Here is a 7,991-nt window from a genome sequence, read left to right as displayed (position 1 = left end):
GTAGTGCTAGTATCAACCAACTGATCTTGTGCAATAGTGGCATGCCTGAAATGTCCGATCCGTGGCTTGCAGTGTTGGGTGTGGTCCTTCGAGGCGCAAACAATTGCCTTCAAATTCGCATGGTTATTTAGTAAACATCAGAACGAGGACTGAAAAGCAAGGAATTTACGACCAAAAGGGCTAAATAGAAATGCGCAGCAAAGCCAAAAAACAAACCAATCGGGAAAACCAGGTACCAAAATTTAATATTCAAGAACTGGCAGGGGCCGCGCGAACGCGTACCCCCTCTAACACAAATTACGACGTTCACTCTCCCACTTGGGGAGATGATAGGCCAGCGCGCCCACCAAGTGCAATGTGGGCCACTAACCTAGGCCACGGGCCTTCTTGATCGCCCGTCGACCCCGTCCAGGTAAGTATGGAACACGGTCGCACCCGCCTCTCCTTTTATAGCGAGATCTCCCGCTCCACGCCCCTCGGCCGGGCAAGGTGGGACTAAAAACCGGAGCCGCGTCCGCGCGCGCTGCGGGACGGGAGCACGCAACTGGGCCCGTGTTTGTTCGATTTCCATCTGGGCGCAGCAACGTACGTGGGCCTTGAGAACCGTGGCACCTTCGCAGTCGCGGGCCTTGATATCGCAAAGACTTCGAGATGTTTTTCATCCAAGCAGGAAAAAAAAAAAAGGGGACAACGAGAGCTGGAGTGGGTACGATACGATGGATCCACGGGCTCACCACAGAGGCGTTGACTTGAGGCAGCCGGCCCGGAAGCAACAGCGGCATGCAGATCACGGCAACGGAGACACCAACGGCGACGATGCCGCCAGGCCGGTGGTAACGGCGACGCGCGTGCCGACGCACGGCCACACGAGTTTAACGACGGTAAAAGTACCAGGCGTTGACGCTTCACCATCAATCAACCAATCGATCTGTTAGAAATTAATTATAGTAGATTAATTACCCAAGGGATGTGTCCAACCCTCCGAACGGTTGTGTCTTCTCTCTCTATATTGCCAACAGACACCTGTTCTGGAGGGATGCCTCCGAACAGGCACCTCTTCTTCGTACCTCTTCCAGATGTATATATACTTGAGAATCAATAGAAACAGGACGAATTGTCCATTCATTTTCATTCAATCTCGTTTCATTCTAACACGTTATCAGCACTTGCTGCTCTCCAATCGAGCAATCGATACGCGACGTCTGAAGGAGACAACCGAGGACCTCGCCCCCATGCGTGCTACTTCATGAGCGGAATCAGATGGCAGCGGTTAATGGCAGACAAGCGATCGCCCCTACCGATGCGGCAACGATGTGGCCTTGTTGTTTGACCGGATCGTGAATCGGCAGCGCCCGCGGCTCCAGTCCTCTGGCTCGAGCGAGACCGATTTAATCACCAGGTAAAAGGAAACCGAAATAAAAGAAACATCAGCCGCCATGACGCTGTTCATGGAATTGGGAATGCTCACAACCTTCCACCAGCGAGACATGAAAAGACGAACAGAAAGAACAAGAATGGGAATTAGCATCCACGATAACTGATTGAAAATCCAAATCAAGAACCGTAGGTACGCATATGGTATTTCTTAAATTCGTCATACCTCTAAATTACATCGACGCGGAACTGCGCGCTCGACACGGACGCGCCTACACGCGCGATGGAGACGGCTCCTTCGGCGCACAGCCTCGGTCCTCTACCTTCTCCTCTCGATGCGGCTTCCCACGGAATATCCGCAACTGCAGCCACAATACAAAGGCGCGGCCGTTGCAGCGCTCCTCCCTCCGGCGGAGCATGACCCCGTCACCATGGCACACAACCCCTCCGTGTCGGGCTCCACCCGTCGACAATGGAGACGGCCAATGAACAACACCCACCAGCCCAAGGCAACGCCCTCCGGCACGGTGGCTGTTGCTTGTGTGTAGAAACTAGAAAGTAGCAGAAGAGGAGCCGACGAACGAATCAATGGATTCATATCCACAAACAGAAAATGATAGTGAGCCTTATCCCTTTGTTATTTGTCACTTTAACCCTTCCACTTCTTGTCATCTATAGAAAAGTCTCTAGAATTTTGTATTCAGCCCTCCTACTTTTTGTATATTAATACCTAAAGTACATGAGAACACATATGTTTGGTTGTACTTGAGAGCACCTCCATGTTCCCAGTAAAGCGTACGTACATAATTATTCTAGACATTTTTTCTGACATTTGTTACATGTCTAATCTGTTTGCTTTTCAAGCAATCCATATAACATGTTTAATTTAGTGTAACAACCATCGCTTTGCAAGTGCAAATAATTTTCTTGCGAATCTCAACATAAATTGAAGTGTCGTATTTATTGCGACTACCTCAAATATTTGTGAATCACAAGGTATTTGATGGTACCTACTGCATATTTTGCAGATTATCCATCAGCACTGTAAGATCTACATTTTGTCATTTTGACAAGATGATTATCTTCAATGTTCTCTTCCAAATATTAATGCGTATATAGCCTAATTTTTTTTATTTATGAATCACAAGGTATTGATGACATCTACTGCATAATTCACAAATTATTCATCACTACCATGAGGCCTACATCATGTCATCCTGACATATGACTACCTTCAAAGTGATTTTTTTTAAATATAGCATAACACAAGGTAATATAATTGTGAACATCTACTGACAAAAGTTAGATTATGTTTACTATTACCGTGAGATCTACACCATATTGGTGATTATCTTCAAAATGTTATCCTATATAAATTGAGGTCTTCTGAAGCAATTGTTATATGGCATCAGCCGTACTAAAATTTGCTCCTCTGAAGCAATTGTTGTTGTTCACTAAAATGATTTACTATCATAGTAAATTCATGCATGATTATTGCATGTTGAATGGTATTATCTACCAATACCAATTATTCAAGCCTCTTTTTGCTTGAATATGTCATAGGGAACTACATAAATATTTGCATTTACTTGTGATTACCTTCTATTACATTGGTAAAATACATGGCAATGAAGCCTACGACAATATTTCTAATTATAGTGTCGTCCATCCATCATGATGGACCACATAATTTATGACAATGATTAAGTGTGTCAACACTTTCGCAAGGTCCACATGACATCGTGGTTATAATTTCATAGTGACTAACCAATGTTAAGCATGCAAGTCTATACGTTTTGGCAATGACTCTAAAGTCACACACTTCCTCAAGAATGAAGTCCAAAACATTAGCAATAATTTAATCACATGTGTTATATTGAAGGATACACCCAAGTTCACCAAGGATCACCTTGACCATGATTGTTCTCAAACAAATCATTTATTTATAGATGCCACTTACTCCTAGAAGTAAATTAAATAAATGCATTAGCATTTTCAAGTAACGCATGGCTCACATTTCCAAATACAGTAAGTACATGTTAGGTGAGATTATTTATTGTAAGATGATTTACGACATCAGTCATTGTATCCACCCGAGGTATTATTGCTACTATAACCTCACCTTCGGAATATGTGTCATGGCTATTCTCTTAATAGCTAAGTATGATCATATGTATTTCATCTCTCACCAACTTCACTTAGTTCTCAAACTAAGTACATAATGGATGAATATTTATTCACCTTGAATATTTTCCTTATGAGAAACATGCTGCCCCGAGCACATTTTGGAATGATCACCCAATAATTTTTCAAGACCTCAAGTCTATCGCAACTTACAATTTTGGTAATTATAAAATAAACTTGAAGTTGAGATCTCATGATCTGACATTTTCATATGCAGATCAGGTTGAAAAGCCCTTGATACACTTTACATCTCCTTATGATAGTATTACCATTTTCATGGTAAAGAAACATGTTATTTCTTAAACTCATCATATTCACCCAACGGGTGCTATACCATTATTTCAAATATTTGCAAGTATTGATTAGCAAGTCACATTTCACAAAAGAGAACCATGAGGAATTTAAAGTAAAGTGAAGGCTAAAGACAATCGATGTCAGAATTACCTTTTAATTGAGAATTGATCATTTTCAAATGATCACAAAGACAACTCTCAAGTTTGTCAAATGTGTGGTTACATAAATATCGTACATATGATTACCAAACCCTCAAACATATGGTCAAACCACACCATGAATTTATTAAAAGGCAAATAAGTTTATGGGGATATTTGAAAATTTGCAAACATACGACCAAAATCTATTCTGGTAAATGATGTTCTCGAATCTTCATGAGAAGGAGAACCAAAAATATAGTGCAATAAAAGAATGATCAATTCGTTTGCACCTATGATATGTTTGCATAATTCAATTTTTTTTCCAGTAATATGGGAGATCTCATGTAATATCCCGATTATTCCCAAAATATTGTTTGCCTATAGTCGTACTACTACATGTAGTATAAATGTCCAATATCCTATTTCTTGGACATTATATTTGATAATTTTTGCATGTATGAATCAATTCATACTCAGTTTTGTTGCGTACACAATAATTTTCTAAATCTTACAAAATATTTGGTTTTAAGCCTTACAATCCAGGTTTGGGGTTGTTTAGAAAATTATTGACAATTCTATTGGTCACAACTTAACAAGTTGCAAAATTTCCCAAATCATCAGATTTTATGTGCACCACATGTGCCATAAGGGAAATTAATTTAAGGAACTCTCACCTTATAATTCTAAATGAGCCAACTCTTTCTTCCTTGAACACATTCAAAAGATATGTGCATTCTCAATCATTGTGTGGTATTTTGTAGATACTTTATGGTACTCATGGAAACATTTATAAAATGATTTCTAGTGTGTCTCTTGTCACACAAACCATGAATGATATAACTAAATCAATTGCTCAAATTCTCAAAGTAAGAGCAAGTTATCCTAAACAAGGGATAAATCCATTCGAATGGACAACTTTGTTGAACTCATTTCACAAGAAATATATGATTATATATAATACTTTATGTACATACCCAAAATGGTTTAGTTCAATATCTTATCAAAGATAGTGAAATTAATAATATGACCAAACTTATAGAATCATGATTTACTAGCCTCATGCTAGATAAATACGTCATTACACACCGTAAGTATGATATAAATCATACTAACTGCATAACATACTACTTTCCCCTTTTAGTAATTACGTGGAAATCAACAAAGTATTTCCTATCTGCGATAATTCGGTTACATACCGATATCACCACTCCAGCATACATCAATGGGCTCTCACAAAAAAAGGGATCTATGTGAGGAATAAAAAATTTATCCGTTAATCAAAATTATTCATAGCCCGTATGCTGATTGCATCAGCAATAAGGACATTTCTGGCATTAGGGGGAGATAAGTACCACAAATAATGCCAAGAAATAAATTAGAAATGTTATTCACATTCAGTCCTTATATCCACGTACTCAAAGAATCTGAACAAGAAGTTTAGAATCACATATTTGCAATACATTGCAAATCTACCACATACATTTACTGATGACAAAGGTGTTACTCAATTATATTCCTGCAGTAAAGTGTCAAAAAGAGTGGAGGTACCTGATAAACCACTCTTCTCCCGAAATGAGAGCAAGAGGGGGAGAAATCTGACCACACGAGATATAATCTCGCATATGCTTCCGCGGAAATAGAGGAAATCAAATCCTCAACCAGTAAATGTAATTCAACATCAAGTTGAAAGACACCTCACTGGATGCTCATCATCCAAAGCCCGACATAAATGTGCACAAATGTTTTCGTGTCGGGACATCGAAACACCTTGACTCCATTGTTGTAGGAAATCACAAGGAGTTAAAAGGAATAAATACATTTCCACAAATTTCATTGATTCCTCCAGAATCATATAACATAAGTCTACATTTGTCGACATATATTTCTTCCGAAAATTGCTAAAACCTTTTGGGCCCTGAACCAAAATCCATGGTAGAGTGCCTCTTGTACTCATATTGGTTCACATAAAAGGAAACAAGTAATGAAGAATAGCACTCGCTCTACAAACGAGTGGTATTTACCACAGTAATACCTACTCCTCATAAGTATCTTCCATATGAAATACTAAAAACTTCTCATTCATAGACAAAGTCAATGAGGTGGTGAGAAAGCGAGGCTTGTAGCAAAAGGGTTCACGCAGAGACCCGACATCAAATTATGATGTAACATACCTTCTTGGTATGAGTGGAACTATGTTTCGATAATAAATACCATTGGCAGTACAAATAATATTATCCATGCAGTTGATGGATGAAGTGGCTACATACTCATATGAGTCACTCATTTCGGAAATATATATTAAAGTCCCTGAAGGGCTTACAATTCCGAATCTAAAATAAATCGCAACATATTTGTGTAAAATGTCAGAAGTCACTCTATGGCTTGAAATAGTCGGAAATCATATGGTACTACCGACTAAATGAGTTCCTTCTTCAAAGGATTACTCAAAGGATGATAAATTGTTTATGTGTTAATAAAGGTATCCCAAATTTGAATTCCTTATATCACCTCAGTGTATATCGATGATTTCATCATCAATGTCTCTACAAGACCTAAACATACACAAAATCATCTCAAGACGGAAAATTTGGATTTAACCAAATTTAGCTTAAGTTTACAACTTGAGCATTCTCTCAAGAATACATATCAGTCTACATATATCCAAACATATACGAGAAGTTCAATTTGGATATATCATATCAACAAAGGACATGTATGGTCAGACTACCTTTGATAAGGTACAAATCCATTCATACCTAGGGGTGATAATGAAGTGATACTAGGACCTGAAGTTCTGTATATCACTAATGTCAAAGCACTCATATACTTGCAAACTACGTCAGGTCTGACACTATATTTGCTATCTTTATTCAGAGTGCAACCCCCAACAAAAGGTATATGGTTGATATAAGTAATATCATCTTATATCTGAAGATTACAGTAAATCTTGGATATTTCCATCAGAAAATAGAAGATATGACCATGATATGATGTAATGATATTGGCTCTTTATTTGATCCCAACGATGCCATATCAATGACTGAATTTGCTGGAATAGCCTTCACATGGAAGTCATATAAATGGATTTTAGTGGTTATTTCCAGTTATCATTCTAACATAATTGATTTATCTAAAGGCATTGCAAAATATGCATAACTTAGTAGAATGGTTAATCACACTCAAAATCATGTGGTTGAGATTCATCAGAATCACATAACTTGATTTATCAAGATACTTCCACTTGCGTTACTCAATACCTATAGGTTATATGAAGAGCAATATCATAAATCACATTGCTTGGAAATTACTTAGCCTCACGGATTATAGAAAAGTGAGGAAATAATTTGCAAATAAACTACTGTTATAATCCAGCAGATTATACACAATCTCATGTTCATGTCAATGGAATTGGTATGAGACATCCTTCATATTTGCAAAGTTCAGGGGGAGTAATCTCCCAAACTATAACCTATTAACAATCATCAGATTGCATATATTGTACTCTTTTTCCCTTGATGAGTTTTCCCTATTGGTTTCTCATAAAAGGTTTTTAATGAGACAATATAAACACAAGTGTCTTTATATGCCATATCATTTTCTCCTTGTATTTTTCCCATTGGGTTTTAAAGGAGTTTTCAATGGCATGTACGATTGCACTCTTTTCCCTTATGAGTTTTCTCTCAAAGTTTCTCATAATGGTTTTTAGTGAGGCAATATCTTCTCAAAGATCATATGTCATACTTTCTATTTTCCCTACCAGGGTTTTTAAAGGAAGTATTCAAGACATATTAATTGTTCTCTAAACTTATCAGTGAGTTTTCTCCTTCTTCAAAGGTTTTCTCATATGAGTTATCAAGAGACAATGATCATCATATGTTGCATCATTTTCTCCTTATTTTTCCCACTGGGTTTGAAGGAGTTTTAGCAACATATCTACTCTATTCTCCTCATATTTTTCCCACAGGGTTTTTGGGGGAGACTCTCAAGATTATCTGGAAG

The 7,991-nt window shown here is 38.2% G+C and overlaps 1 long non-coding RNA gene and 1 other non-coding gene across 2 annotated transcripts; both read right to left on the bottom strand.

Annotated features, from left to right (window-relative positions):
* Nucleotides 1-259: 259 nt before the first annotated feature.
* On the bottom strand, nucleotides 260-420 carry LOC123445880. The gene has a single exon (XR_006631239.1). It is a non-coding gene; the product is annotated as a U1 spliceosomal RNA (small nuclear RNA).
* Nucleotides 421-1,095: 675 nt separating this feature from the next.
* Nucleotides 1,096-1,972, bottom strand: LOC123439445. Its single transcript, XR_006630097.1, has 2 exons — nucleotides 1,601-1,972; nucleotides 1,096-1,471 (listed from the first exon to the last, which is right to left on the bottom strand). It is a non-coding gene; the product is annotated as an uncharacterized LOC123439445 (long non-coding RNA).
* Between the last annotated feature and the right edge of the window lie 6,019 nt (nucleotides 1,973-7,991).

The sequence above is a fragment of the Hordeum vulgare genome, chromosome 3H (assembly GCF_904849725.1).
Source record: "Hordeum vulgare subsp. vulgare chromosome 3H, MorexV3_pseudomolecules_assembly, whole genome shotgun sequence".
Classification (NCBI taxonomy): Eukaryota; Viridiplantae; Streptophyta; class Magnoliopsida; order Poales; family Poaceae; genus Hordeum; species Hordeum vulgare.
The sequence above is the reverse complement of the archived record's forward strand: the minus strand, read 5'-3'. Positions and strand labels throughout refer to the sequence as shown.